The sequence below is a fragment of the Juglans regia genome, unplaced genomic scaffold (assembly GCF_001411555.2).
Source record: "Juglans regia cultivar Chandler unplaced genomic scaffold, Walnut 2.0 Scaffold_684, whole genome shotgun sequence".
Lineage (NCBI taxonomy): Eukaryota > Viridiplantae > Streptophyta > Magnoliopsida > Fagales > Juglandaceae > Juglans > Juglans regia.
In genome coordinates this window covers 50,810-67,426 of record NW_023361708.1, presented here as the reverse complement: position 1 = coordinate 67,426, position 16,617 = coordinate 50,810, and positions in this window count along the sequence as shown.

Here is a 16,617-nt window from a genome sequence, read left to right as displayed (position 1 = left end):
ATTGTGCCAAGCTGTCATGCTATGTTATTATGCCCATTATTTTTTTTTATTTATTTTAGTCATGTCATTAACATGTATTATATGATCTATGAATTTCATATTCCACATCACACGCCACAAAAAATATCCGAAAGAAAAGTTGTAAGAACAAGGATTATTAAGGTTTAAAAATGGCCCTAAGAGATGGCATAATACCAATGTAGTTATAGGTTTACGTGCAAGTTACACAAAATCATGGGTTAAAAAATGTGGTCTACCTAGTATGATATGATACGACATGTTAGTGGTCACCGGCCTTGTGGCCATAGGTTGTGGAATTAGTGCACAACCTTGCACTCAAGGGTCAATGTGTGTTGGCCATAAAGAATGTGAAAGACTAGTGGCTAAGATATGCATGAATATGTTAATAGTTATCATATTGAATGTGTTAGTTGTAAGTTCTCTTGCACATGCTACATGTTAGTTGATTTTATTGCATGTTTCTTGGCGCATTTATTTCTAAAAAAACCAACTTAAATTAAAGCTTATTGTATGATGTATTGCTTATTAAGTATTCAATTTGTTTTTTTTTAATATGTTTTTATGTTTTAACATGTAGGTGAGAAGAATCATCAAGATGGGGTAGCGGTAGACTTAGGGAATATTTGGATAGTGAGTTGAGATGGGATGAGATGAGATGAAAATTGAAAGTTGAATAAAATCTTATTAGAATATTATTTTTGTTTTAGGATTTAAAAAAGTTGAATTGTTGATTGAATTTTGTGTGGGAGTTTAAAAAAATTGTAATGATTAGATGAGATGAGTTAAGAGACTTATTGTATCCAAACAAGATGGAAGAACCTAGCATTACTGAAATATGCGTCATCGAGATTCGTTATATCGGATTTTATGGTAGCATATTTATCTAATTTATTCATTCCTCTTTCAAGACACTAATTATGTTTTTGAATTGAATGACTTTATATTGTGTCTCTTTCCTAGTGTGAGTTACATATGTACGTAATAATCCTAACCTACTGACCATTGCTACAATGTAATGTCCCAGTCTCGGATGGGTCAAAGAATTACTCATTGTCACTCAAAATCATATCTCAACCATATAGTCATAGACTCCAAAGTTTCAATCAACTACTCCAATATGATTAATCTAAACACCACAAAATCACAAAATTAACGTCAACCTTCCGAAATACCAAGTCGACAAATCAAAACAAAACTATTGAATAAAATCTCCAATAACCAAAGTACCATCTTAGTACTTAATCCACTAAGCTCATATAGCCTTATACATGTCTTCGATTCATGATGTAACGCCTTGACCCCGAGGGTCAGGAGAGTTAACTTATATTACCTAATAATCAACTCCAACATTGCTAATACATTTCCAAAACTCCAAATCAAACGTAAACACTTCAAATTTAATTAACCATACAAACTCATATATCAAATCCTCAATACAGTAACCACAAGAAAATATCAACTTCTCTACATGTCACTTAATCTCACATTTCAACAATATAATTAACAAAAATCACCAATACTTATCGAAAACTTTCTATTCTTAATCCACTATTCTAAAGTCATCTCATCCAATGCTTCATAGTCATGATCCTCAGCTGAAAAATCTAAAATCATCTGAAAATATTGTGAAGATAAAGGGGGTGAGTTATTAACAACTCAGTAAGCAGAGAACATATACTAGTATGCAAACATGAGTATTTATAGATTTCAGAATGCAGAGCAAAACACTTTCTATTTTTAGAATGCAGAGTTAGAACATGTTATAAAAAATATCAGAGCGAAAGTTTCAGAAAATATTCTTATTCAAAGTCTTTTGGCATAGCATAATTGACCACCATCATACCAGAATGTCACATCACATCAGAGGCCATGTTTAACCCCCGTGGTAGGGTTGTGCAAACCCCGGTAGCTAACAGAGCAGAAATAGAATGTGAATCTTTCCCTTATTTATTCTCGGAGCCCCGAGTGTGCACATAGGAAATACCACCAGAAAAACCATTTTGTTTCCAAAGTGGGTGCACCAGAAATAGAACAGTTGGTACTAACTCAAACAGAAGCCACTATTAGCACCCGTGGTAGGTCAAATAGATCACCATCCACAAACTACATCCCGATTCAGAATGTCATATCAAAAATTTATAGAAATCACATCATATCAGAGTAAAGAACATCTTCAGAACAGAACAAAATCAGATCACAAAACATAATTTTATGCACAAACTTTCATATTCACTCTCTTTTGCACAATTCAAAAGTAAAATGCAAAACAACTCATATCTACATCAGTCATGCTAGAAAATACTTTATTCTTAAACAAAATTTCATGAATAATACAGAACAAATAATTGAGGTAGTTCAAATCTCTTTTCATATTTTCAAAAATCAACCTCAGCCCATTTTATTTTTATGTAAATCTAGCATAAGAACCCCACTTATTTGGACTTCTTAGCTTTTCATAATATTCCTAAAAAATGTCGAGTCGACTATAAATCTTCACCTATAAAAACAATCACGTAATTTTCATAAGTTTCCAATCAATCACGTATTTCGATATTTAAGCCTAAACTTCTAAAATAACATATTTTAATTCCTCAAAACTTAAAACCCTCATAATCCCAAAATATATCATCACTTTCTAAAATCATCAATATCCACCATAACCAACATCAAATTTAAAACACCAATATTTAAACTCGAAAAAGCCAACAAATATCAACATAAACCAATCACACACACAACTCCATCATCCAATCCAACCGACCCCTTTACTCCTCGGACTTAGACCGGCACAACTAACCAAATCACAGTAAATATGTGTTAGAGCAAAAATACATGGAGGAAGGGTTCGGCCGTCCATGTATGGGGTCTGTAGAGAGTGGGTTTGTAACTTTGTGTATTATGTGTTTGTATAAATATAGCAAACTGAAACCCTAGAGGAGAACGGGAAAGGAGAAACGTGCATGGAGACGTACGTGCATCGGCGTGGAGTCTGAAATTGGTTATGGATTTTGGACGTACGTGGTTCTAACAACAGTGAGTTATGGGCCTCAACTCAGCCTCTAAAATAATCCAACTTGTGCCATAAAATCTTTAAGTCAATTCCCTACTTGGCTCATTAAAAATTTTATCCTAATTGTCAAGTACAATTAAAAATTTATATACCACCAAAATAATTGTTTTTAGGTCCGTTGGCTACTCCAAAAATATTCATTGAAATCCTAAGTGGGTTTTTCATCTATATTAATCTAAAAAAAAGGAATCTAGACTCAAGCTTCGTGCTGGACTCGGATGTTACATCCTCCCCCCATAAAAAAAAAAAAAAAAATTTCCTCAAAATTTGTTGATCCTAAAGCAAAGTCTACAATACCTTTTCCTCATAATCCATGCCTATTTTAATCCTTGATAATTACATCAAACCTAATATTCTAAAATTCTAACTTTCCAGTATTTTCACCTGGTGCTTTAAATACCTCATAATCCTCTTGACATACATATTCATGCACCTAGTGTCGATCTTCATACACCTCAGGATCCAGTTCAAGCCTAAAATATACATCTCACCAATAGAATTACAAGCATAATAATAACTCTCCCTAGACATACACACTCGTGCACATTGTATTGATTATCATACACTTAAGTGTCGAATCCAATTCAAAGTGTAAACTTCCAAAACGGCCTCAATTAAATGCCTATTAAAAGTTTTCACCGAACTTTTTAACCTAACTTCATCTGAAATAGTACATAAAACTATTAACCTCATATTGATAATAAATTAAAACTCTCCAAAGTTTGAGGTCCTTAATCTCACACTCAATTCACGAACAAATCCAATTTACCTCAAAATCCCTAAAAATTTCTCGTTCTTATGATTCCTCAAACTTGAAATCTATAGCCACGAGATTTAAAACCTACTTGATCTCATGTAGCAACTAATTTCCCAATCATCACTAAGCTTACTCTCAAACCCATATGCTAAGTAAATAGTCATAACGGAGTGGTCAGAAGCTAAATATGAAGTGATTTAAGGTGAAATTTTCTCGTAAGCATCCGATCGGTGAGGGAAAACTGATAAAATAAATGAAGTCACATTTAGGCACCAAAGGTGTGCTTCGCCAAGTGACTATGGAATAAATTGAATCACAACTAGAATGAGAAGGTCACAACGATGTAGTTGGGGTCAAGGTTGATCCTTCTATTTATAAAAAAAATTTTATAAATAAAGTTCTTAACTTTTTGTGAAAAGTAACACCAAAATATTCTTGTCAGAACACTAACGGAATTGCCAAAAGATCTCATTAAGTGGGATTAAAATGTTGGTTGTTGGCTTTCCAAAAATAAATGAATAATGCATGGAGGCAAAACTACTTTTTTTTTGTGTGGCATCGAAGTCCAACGCTAAAAAGGTTTACAAAAAAATGGTTATTTTCTTTCGTATCAACTTCCCAAAAGATTTTTTTTTTTTTAAAGCGCTTATAGCTAAAATAAATAAATAAGTTAAGTCATGCCATAGAACATTTCGCAAATAACTAATGGAAGGATCTTTTTCAAGAAATGTAAGACGTACGTGTGTAAGGAGATCTAAATGGTTGGAAAGATCAAGCCGGCTTCAATTTGAGTGAATCTCAAGGGTAGCGGAAATTAAAGCGTAGGAGATAAAGAAAGTTCAAAACGTTTCGTCAGCGCTTAAAAAATATAAATGAGCTCAGAGAATCCAAAACCCAATCCCAACCAAGTAAATAAACGCATCTACAAATCTCAACCCAACAATATAGATTTAAGTGCTCATCACCAAGCTTCTAATGAGCATTCGTTCTAGTGGTAACTAAAATCGATCTTAAAGACCACTAAGGTCCACCAAAATCATAATCGAAGTTGACTCCAATCCTAGCTGGTCTACCCAATCATATTGTCAACTTATATCTATAATACTTCCTGAAGTTTGTAAAATCTATAATCTTAAATCTGAAAAAGAATCATTTCTTTCTTAAAATCTACCAAATCTATAATCTCAAATTTGACAAAATTCATTTGCCCAAAATCAACAGCTTCACAAAAGTCTCAACGATATTATCAAGCTCTCCCAATACCCAATCAACATAACATGAAAAATCACTTGGTTAAGTTCGTTCATTAAAATAGAAATTGACCCATGATCAAAGCCTACGTACTAACATTCACATAATCCGAAACCTCCAATCATATCCAAACTCCTTTCTTACAACTGGTAATCTTAAACTTGACATCGAGGCAAACTTACATACTATTTTTTTTTTTTTTTAGAATTTAAACCTCGTATTATAGTCTGCAAAATCTCTAACCTGGCTTTCGATCAAGTTTATGTACACCTTCAAAATCTAAACTTTAAATCTTATCAAAATCATTTCCTACAGTCCACAAAATAAGCTTAACAGATCTAAAACTCCGAATGTCATGAAAATCATTTCTTAAATGCTGGAAAATCTAAAACCTCAAATCTCATCAAAATCATTTTTAAAGTATGTAGAACCTCTACACGTCAGATTTCCAAAAACTCAATCCATAAAGTTTGCAGAATATCAAACCTTAAATTTCATCGAACTCCTTATTCTAGCATGCAGAATCTCTAACCTGTCTCTGATACCAACTGTAACACCTCGGTCTCGGATAAGTCAGAGAATTACTCCTTGTCACTCAAAATCATATCTCAACCATATAATCATAGACTCGAAACTTTTCAATGACTCATACAACTCACTGTTTCAATCAACTACTCCAATATGATTAATCTAAACACCACAAAATCTCAAAATTAACGTTAACCTTCCAAAATACCAAGTCCATAGAGCAAAATAAAACTATTGAATAAAATCTCTAATAACCAAAGTACCATTTTTGTACTTAATTCACCATGCTCACGTAGCCTTATACATGCTTTTGATTCTTGATTCTTAGCTGAAACATTCAAACATCTGAAAAATATTATGAAGATAAATGAGTGAGTTATCAACAACTCAGTAAGCAATGAACATATACTAGTATGTAGAAATGAGCATTTACAAAGTTCATAATGCAGAACAAAACATTTACTTTCAGAATGCAGAATCATAACATTTGTTTTCGGAATGTAGAATCAAAGCATATTATCAAAATATCAGAGTGAAAACGTTAAAAAAAAAAAGAAACATTCTTATTCCGAAAACAAAAATCCTTTGGCATATAAAAATCTGAAACATCATCTTCATATCATATCAGAGCATTACATCAGGACATATGCCTTATTTAATCCCCGTGGTAGGGTTATAAACCACCATTATACCGGGGAGGGGCCGTGTAACATGTTTAATCCCGTGGTAAGGTTATAAACCACCATTATAACTGTGGCAAGACCGTATACTACTATTATACCCATGACATGGCCTTAATGTAGACAGAACAGAGGCAACATCGGAACCAGATTATAATCAGATACAGAATTATAAATTCACACCGAGGTTTTTAGATGCTACATAATATCAAAACAGAGTACTGAACAGAATTAGATCATTTCATATATTCAAAAACATCTTCGGAAGATCTTCGCATCACATGCACAAATTTTCATAAATTTCATATTCACCCTTTTTGCATAGTTCAGAAAACAGAATGTTAAAAATTTGCTCATGTCTACACCAGTCATGACAACAATATTTTTCTCTTTCATACAGATTTCATGAGTAATGCAAAAACACTTATTTGTGGTTGTTTTTAGGTTTCTTTATAAAACAAACATGCATATTTTCAAATCAACCTCATTCATTTGCTTTAATGCAAAGACTAGTATAGAACCCTGCTTACCTAAACTTTTTAGTTTTTCATAATTTTCTCACCGCAGTTTCGAGCAAATATTAATCGTCACCTATAAAATAATCACGTAACTTTAGTAAATCCCCAATTGAACACGTACTTTGTAATAAAAAAATGAGATATTAAAAATCTATGTTTCCCTAATGGCTAAAATCCTTGAAAGCTTAAAATATCGTCACTCTATAAATAAATGATTCCCATGTATTTTCTCAACCAATTATCAATTAAAATTCTAATATCATATTAACCCCATAATTTGACTTTCTAATATTTTCCATTCAAAACCGTGTCCTTTAACCCTTCAAAAATATCCATATTTAAATATTCACCGGTGGCCTATAAGCACGTGAAGCTCATAAAAACCAAAACATTCAGTGGTGGTGCAACCAAAGGATGAACGTGCATCTCCTACTCGTTGTGTGTGGCCAAGCCCGTAATCATCTAATATTTTTTCCTACACCCAAAATAAAAAATAGAGAGAGGACTATGTAAGGGGAAGATGAGGTGCTGTGAGAGAGAGATAACGTGGACAGAGAAAGAGTAACGTGAGGGAGAGAGAGTGACTTGCGAGTTGCAACAGGCTTACCAAGAGGGCGATGATCATGGCTGTGGGTGGAGCATCAAATATGTTATTTCAGTGAGAAAGCACTGTGAGTGGTGGCTCATGGAGTTGGTTGTCATGGTTGGCGGGGCTTGGCATTGGATGGAGGACCTGTGTGGTCTGGAAGGCACGTTGCTATATTTTGAGGAGCAAAAATAGATGCTGGGCGAGGGCTAGTTTTTGGTGGTTCATGGTGTCGCACCACGACTTCTTGTGGTGGTTTTGTTCCAACATATAAAAGGGGAAAACAGGGCTCTAGTGGTGGTCCTCCACTTGGTTGCTGTACTTGGAGGATCATTTTGGTGCATGCACGGTGTAACACGAAGGTTCTGTTTGGTAGTGGCACTGCATCGACTCTGTTGGATGTGCAATTGGCAACGTGAAGGGTGGGATGGCGGCTTGATGTCTTGGCATGCTTAGAGGTGTTGGGAGGCGGCTAGTTGGCAAGAGGCGCATGATAGAGGTGGGACGCAAAGGTGGAGGAGAAAGACGTTGGACTAGGGTTGGGCTTAGGCGACTAAACTCATAGAAAATATAAATATGTATATATATATATATATATATAGAGAGAGAGAGAGAGAGAGAGACGTCTGCCTTAGGAGAGAATAGAAATAAAAATGTGGGAGAGAAAGTGATGAGGAGGAGCAACCGTCGAGTGGGTGTGGGGTGTTGGGAAGTTTAACAAAATATACTGTACGTGGGAAAGGGCTTGAGCAATTTACAAAATATGTTGTACGTGGGGAGGGGCTTTGGTTGTTGATGCTCAGCACATGGAGGAAGGGTGTGGCCATCCATGTATGGGGTCTATATGGAGTGGGTTTGTAACTTTGTGTATCAAGTGTTTGTATAAATATAACAAATTGAAACCCTAGAGCAGAAAGGGAAAGGAGAAATGTGCATGGAGATGTATGTGCATCAGTGTGGAGTCTGAAATTGGTTATGGGCTTTGGACATACGTGGTTCTCATGGTAGTGAGTTATGGGCCTCGACTCAGCCTCTAAAAATAATCCAACTTGTGCCATAAAATCTTTAGGTCAATTCCCTACCTGGTTCATTAAAAACTTTATCCTAATTATCAAGTCCAATTAAGAACTTATATACCGTCAAAATAGTTATTTTGGGTCTGTAGGCTACTCCAAAAATACTCATTAAAATCTGAAGTGGGTTTTTCATCGATATTAATCTAAAAAAGGGGAATTTGGGCTCAAGCTTTTTGCTGGACTTGGGTGTTACATCCTCCCCCTTATAAAAAAAGGGAATTAAGGGCTTGTTGACTGTACTTTGTCGACCTAGGGGTTACCACTCCATTCTTAAACACTCCAGAGTGGACAGAGGAGTTCCACTAGGACATTACCTTGCCCTAGCACTTGGGGTTGTGATATAACTTTTAAACCATTTTCTTCGAAAACATTTTCTTCGAAAACACTTCTTCCCCAAATGCATGTGACATGAGACATAAACATACTTACTCATACTTGACATATGACTTATGAAATGACGTGCATGAAGAACCAAGCATAACATGTTCATTTCATATCATGATAACATAAACCAGAAAAGATATCAAAACATATACATGGAACCATGAAAACTTGTTTAACCCGAAACTCACAGGTACAAAAACGTGAAGATTCATCTCATAAACATGCTCCAATCCTCAAGTATTTATCATAGAAATCAAAACATAGTAAACTAAGACTTGAAATCATAGATTTTTGACTAAGTCCGAAACTTCCAAAGCATGTTCAAACTGAAACATCATGTTGCATAAACCATCAACCTCAATCAAGTGAAAACCGAAACTCATAGACATATTTCATGATAATTTTATCACAAATCCTAAACATACAAATTTCTTCCTTAGAGTTACTCAAGATCATATTAACATATTCAAACAAACAATCAAGAGATAACAAACAAAGCAATCAAAACCATGGAAAGATTTACACAATCATATACGAATATTAACCAAGAGTAACTTGAGTGTATATTTACAAAATCCTTGTAAGGAATACAAGCAAGCTATAAATCCAAACATACTATATTAGAAAGAGCATCTAAAATCCTACCTCATGTTCTTGAGTGTGTGTGTGGATCTCTAGGTCATCACTTGGTCTTAAACCATTTGGCTTCTAGGGTTTTTAGGTTTAAACCCCTTCCTTTCACTCATAAAATAAAACAAAACCTAAAGTAAGTAAGATACATGTGGTGGTCGAAACTTGGAGGATGAACTCCCCCTTCACTAATTGGCCTCAAGGGTTTTTCCTTGAAAACCCTAAGTTATTTCCAAGAAAATTGTAGAAAGTGTGTGTGTTCTATCTTTCTCAAAGTCTAATGAGATTTGAATCTCATTTTCGGAATGAGAATGACTTGTGTGTGTGCAAGACTTAGAGGAAGCTGATTCTTACCTTGCTAATCATTGGTAGTGACGAAATCCCTTCTCTTGCAAGGACCCTCCTTGTTTGGTTGGAAAGAAAATACAAGAAATTGAGGAAACTTTCCAATGAACAAGGGAGAATTGTGTGGAGAGAGTGACAGCTCATGCAAGTCCAAAACAATGTCAAGGGAAAAGCCCCCTTGGCATGAACCTTTCTCTATTTATATGAGACCCTTCACTTCCCTCTTTGGTTGTATCCAAAGTCCTTGCATGGATGACAAGTGGTAAGGTTTCTTCTTTCTCTTTTCCCTATTACCGAAATGACTCTTGGAGTTCCCCACTTGGATTGCATTGGCAAGAGACACTTTGGGGGATGGTGTGTAGGACTCCTCCTCCTTGGCCGAAATTCCTTCTCTCCCCCTTATGCCTTTCATTTTCTTAAACAAGTAAATATCTCTTCAAGGGTAGCTTGGTAAAACCGTACATGCCTTTTCCTATTCCCAACAAATAACTCTTGGCATGGAAGACAAGTGGCATTAGGCGTGTGCCATAGCCCTAGCCGTCCTCTCCATTTTCCTTTCCCAAGATGTTGCTTCATCTTCCAAATACTCCTTCCCTACGTGACCTTTCATATACCATTGGTCTAAAATTCACTAAGTGACAAGTGGCAAGTGAATGGAATGCTTGAAAGTGTGCTAGCCGAAACCCTAAGGGCAAACTTGTCCTTGATACAATAGTCTCTTCACAAGATTTTCTAGAAACTTGGTGCATGCTTGACACATGGCAAAAAGTTAGCTAAATTCGAAATCCCATATGCCTCCCTTCAGTTTCCTATGCAAAACTTCTAGAAAACTCCATTTCACTACCCTAGTCTTCCTTTTCCCAGAAACCTACCTTGGAACTCGAATTCTGGACAAAAACAATGGGCTAGGTGTGTAAGCCCATCTTGGTGCCTTCTTACACCTCTCTTTCCCCCTTAACCCACTATCAAGACTAGGCTCAAGGTGTAACATTCTCACGACACATGGCACTAGTAACTTAGAATTGGATCATGTGCCTAAACCATTGGGCCTAAGTTTCTAACTAGGGCCACTCTACTCTTGGGCTCAAGTTACTACGTCAAAGGTTCTAAGGCCTTCCAAAGTAACTAAGGCTTCTAAAATGCCATGGCAACCTAGAACCAATTCTAAGGGCCAAGCCTAGACAAAACTTGGGTCATCACAAGATATCCATAAGGGAATCGAACTAAGTACTCATAGGAAATGTTAGAAGCAGCAACAACAATAGTAGTCTCCCAATTGGAATAAGAAGCCCTACCAAAACAACCGTTAGGGGCAAGCATAAGAGAGTCAGACTTATCATAGTTTCCAGGCATATAGACAATGCATTTGGGATGTTATTATGGGGTCAAAATGTTTGCTTCAAGTGTGGGAAGCTGAACTGACTTGCTCGAGATTCCTAGTAAAAGAGAGCACTAATGCCAATGAATAATACTGAGCAAAAGGTTATGGCCACAGCATGAGTATGTGCTCTCACCCTTGACGATGTAGTGGAGTCAAATGATGTGGCTACAAGTACTCTTTTACTTTCCTAGTTAGAGAGAGAACCCAATAGTTGTAATGGGCAATGTCATACTATTGCACTGTTGCTTAATCCGTCACTTTCCTTTTGATGGCTCCCTACTATAGCATGCAACTGGTGGCTTGGGTGGGGTGCACAGTGGTTCAGGTTAGTGGCATATGGTAGTGTGCATGAGGGTTCGAGAGGGCTATGTCAGTGCAATGTGTAGCTTGGTCTTAAACTGGTTGTTAGTGCAACGACTGCTACATTTGAGGATGCTCTGTTTTGGGTTGCTTGAAATAGAGGGTGAGGCCGAATTGTGGTGGAGGCAACAATGGTGAGGGGCTATTGTGTGGGTCATCTATGTGTGGAACCTGGTTGTATTTATGGCTGCACATTTTGATGGCCAGACCCGATAAGGATTTGTTGCAATTTTATTGTAGATTTCCAAGCTTGGGCCATGGAGTGGATGCTTGGGCCAATCCGAACCCTCGTGAAGAAGTTGTGACCTGTTTGGGCTTGATCCGCCCCAATCGGTTGTTTAGGTTTACTATATATATTGTATTATTCCATGTACAACTATTGATCTGGTTAATTGTATTTGCTTATCAACTGAAATAAATTCATATGTAGCTCCATGGACATAGGCACATTGCAAACCACATAAGCCTTGTGATTTCAATGATTGAATCCATTTTTGCTTTACTCTTTTTCTCTTATCATTCCTAACATGTGGATGGTCTCACAGTATGGTTGAGCTTGCTAGAGGCTATGTCCATGATACTACGAGTGTTGCTTGGGCTTCAATGCACACATATAGGGAGAGAGAGCGAGACTGACAGAGGAGAGCTTGGTGGTGTAAATGTTTAGTGTAGTGAAGAGGGAGGTTCATAGTGGTTTAAGGATGGCTTTGATGAGAGGAGGCTCACAGTGTGGAGGTTTGGGCATAGCTAGTGCTCAGTGTGGACTTACATTGATGGTGGTGTCTTGCATTCGAGGGGCTTATGGTTCAGTCTTGTTCATGGGGGGTGTGACGCCCCCAAATTCCGCTTGGGATCGGACGGACATTTGAAGCGTCGAGACATGCAACACAAGGTTACCTGCCCCCGTTCATGACATATAAGATGCAATATTCCTAACATGCATCTAGCATTATGCAATATTCGCAGCGGATAATTTTTTTTTTCTTCAGCAATACTATGCACCAAACTGAAATATCCCAAATACTTAAAACATTCTTCATACATAATGACATACTCAAAAACTGATATCACAACACTAGTCCGAAAAGGTTGTGATCAAAAGAGTGATGGAGATTGAACTCCACAAATACAAGTAGTAATCTGAGGTAACTACTGTACGAACACCTACATCGCATCGTCGCTTAGGTGACCGTTTCCAGTTGGTCGATTCCCGATTCTCCTTCAGATCCTGTAAAAGATCTACCATTCGGGGAATGGTAGTTGGGACTACCACAGTGAGATTTGATTACAAATCTCAGCAAGTTAACAGGAAACTTCCACACAGGTTAATGATGCATGCATGGCAGTAAAAGCATGAATGCATAATCAAATCATAAGTAATCATAGCATAACTTGACATACAACATAACATAACTGGCATAACTTAAACTGAAACTGAAGCTTAGCATGAACGTGACTTCAAACATAACATGAATGTGAGCTTGGAACATAACATGGACTTGAAACATAGCATGAACGTGAACATGCATAATTTGAACTTGAACTTGAGCATGACATAACATAAATGTGAACTTGGAACATAACGTAAACGTGAACATAACATAACATGAACTTGGAACATATTCTTGTCTCATGGGATTACCATGATTGCGTGAACGTAAACTTGAACATAACATAACGTGAAACATGACTTGAACTTGGAATCTTATTCAATAGACTTAATCATTAACGTGACCATATGGGTGCTACACAGGTCCCCTTGAGCCGTGTGTCCCTGCCGATTACCGCATCACATCACAGGTTTCTATACCAGCTGTGAGTGCGTTAATACGTACTCCACAGTTGTTGTGGCCCCACGTATTCTACGTGTCACAATTGCTGTGTCTCACGTAGTGTATGCTCCACAGTTGTTGTGGCCCCATACTTCATGCTCCACAGTTGTTGTGGCCCCATGACTTATCTGTTTGTGCCACACTTGCTGTGGACACACATAACATAATGTGTGGCACCATCGGCGTTAGTGCCTGGCGCGCTCCGGTGACCAGCTAATTAGGCCCCATTCGCAACCTGTTGACTGTACTTCGTCAACCCAGGGAATTTCACACCTATTTAGACACTCCAGCGTGAACAAAGGAGTTCCACTAGGATATTACCCCATCCTAGCGCTTAGGGTCGTGATTGACATGAATGACTTAACTGGCAGACATGACATTTCGTAACGTGACGTAACATGAACGTGACATAAAAGACAGAAATCTTGACGTAACATAACGTGACATGAACGTAGGACGACAGACATGACATACTTCGAGACATAAATGTAACAGAGAACATTTCATAACATGTCATACATGTAACATGCAACATTTCGTAACATGGCATACCATATAACAGACAACATTTCTTAACGTGGCGTAACATGTGACAATGAATATTACATGACAAGAAATACATGTAACAGATGGCATACTTAACTTAACATGACATACTTGCAATGTATAGCATGTATAGCAATACGTGACAGAATATCTTGTGTAACAGATGAATAATTCATGACAGAATAAATTCTGTGTAACAGATAAATATGTAATGACTTGGCATGGCACATATGATAACATGCATACATACAATTTAGTTCCCTTACTTATCACACATACACATTAAATTGATAGTAAGTTAAAAGCTAACTTACCTCGATCTTCGCGCTTCGAGACAAAACTCAAGTGCGATCACGGGAAACTGAAAGTAGTGATTTCTAAAAATTAGAACTTAATCACTAACAATTAGGAATATGGAAAAATATCAACTTAGAGTAAAATTACCATTTTACCCTCTACATGTGGGAAAATGACCATTTTACCCCTAACTTAAGGATTTTGCATCATAACTTCAAAAATCACCAAAATTTACATACCTTATGTAAATTTTGTCCTAAACTCAAATATCAATTCATAAAAATTTAAAACTAAACACAACCATCAAAACTCTATATGGCCGAAACTTACAAAGGCTATTTCCTTTGCTTTTTGTTGTAATTCTTTCAAATCTCAAAACTCATGATTAAACCAAAATTTTTCTTCTACTACACTCATAACATATTCTTAAGAATAATAATGTTTTGAATCATGAACAAAAGTCATCCAAATCACTAAAACCATACTTGAACTTTTTGGTTTCTCTTCTAAGTTCAAAACAGAATTTTTGTTTCTAACTTGTTTTGATCAACCTCTTGATCCATGACTTATAAAGAAGTGATCTTCAAACCAAAACATCACATGGTTCAAAAAGGTGTCCTAAAACAGATCCAAGCTTCAAACTCAAGATCACATGGGTAAACATCAACCAAAACATAAATTTAGCCAAGAACATCATCACTTTGGCCTAACCGAATATCTCCTTCCATAAAATTTCATATGTTCGAAACTAACATCAAATATCTTCAAAATAACATTCTAACATGTATATAAGATGCTTAGGATATTCCAATAAAAATATCAAAGCCATTGGAATAAGATTAAACCATAAAAGATTTAAACTTTCTCAAAACAGAAACTGTTTTTCCTCTTCCAGTTTCTAAGTTTCTAGACCTAAGAAAATATTTCACCAAAACTTTTAATCATGCAACAAATCCTCAACCAATAATCATATACACATGTTAACAGTACTCCATAAAAATTTCGGACCAAGATCTATTCATTAGCTTGGTCAAAAACTCCAAAATATAACACACTCTCCAGTTTATCGCCCAGAATGACCTTTCTGGGGTCTAAACAACTTTTTACCAATCAAATGATCTCCAAATGGAACAAATAAGATATCCACGTAAACTAGACTCCAAAAGAAACAACTTTCATGAAGGAAACGTTGCGAGGAAACACTTACAAAAGCTTCGAAACAGGCATTCAAAAGAGGTACGAAAAACTGTCCGAGAGTGTCTTTTGTGTTCTATGAAGGAAAAGTGTAAAGGAGAGTTGCTTTTTCGTGGGAAGTGGACTGAAGAGCTTCTTACACAAGCTATGTAAAGTGATAGGACTGAAGGAATGGTTGAGTGTTGGCCTTTTCTTCTCATAAAAATCAGACCAAGATCTTTTCTTAAGGTGGAGTGTAAGAGTGAATGAGTGAGGTGGCCCTTTAGCTATGTCTTTCAAGAACCTTCTAGGCTCTTCTTGTACAGATCTGGCCAGCCAAGTGGGGGTACAAAACTTAGCCATGAAGCAATCCTATGGTGACCAAATTCGTGGGCCTTAAAGGGCCTAAACCGAATGGGCCTAAAATTTGGGGTTTAAAGAGGGTTTGGGTTGCTATCAAGCCCAAATCCAATATCACTTGGTCCAATCAATTTTTCAAGGTTAACAAGGTTGGATAATGATGTTCTAACACAAATTTGAAGGATTAATAGCATGTGGAAGTGATTTAATCAAGTGATTAAACACAATGCTAGAAATCGGATTAGAAAATGTTTAGAGGCCAACTTTAGGGTTTTGGGGAAACCGTTTAGGGTTTCGATTTCAACAAAGCTTTTGGGCTTTCGATTGGATTCCCACCATTTAGAATTTCACTAGGATTGAAAACCTCTTTGATCTGGCACAATTTGGTTGAGCAGATGAAACAAAGTTTTGCTTAAGCGACATGATCTCACACCTTGATTCCTTCAAATCCAACAAACGTTCCTTATGGTGCCAAGTGTCTAAAATTATTCACTAAGTGTGGCTAAGATCTTGCCAAGTGTCCAAATAAAACTTCTCTAATCCAATTTGGACATTCCACACTGTGATTTCGAAACACTGCAATTGGTGCGCTTACCGAGGTTACTATTCACTTCGAAAAAGTGAATCATAAACTTAGTACTAAAAATTCCTAAATATTCATATTAACCTACAGTGAAAATCTTTTACCGAAATTTAACCTCGAAGTGCCCCTAAAAATAATTTCACAATTCTCAACAGACGTTTCGTCCGGAATTATGAAAATAGGCTATTGTGCCATAAAATCCTAAATAATCCACCGAGTCTAATGGCGTAGACCATAAT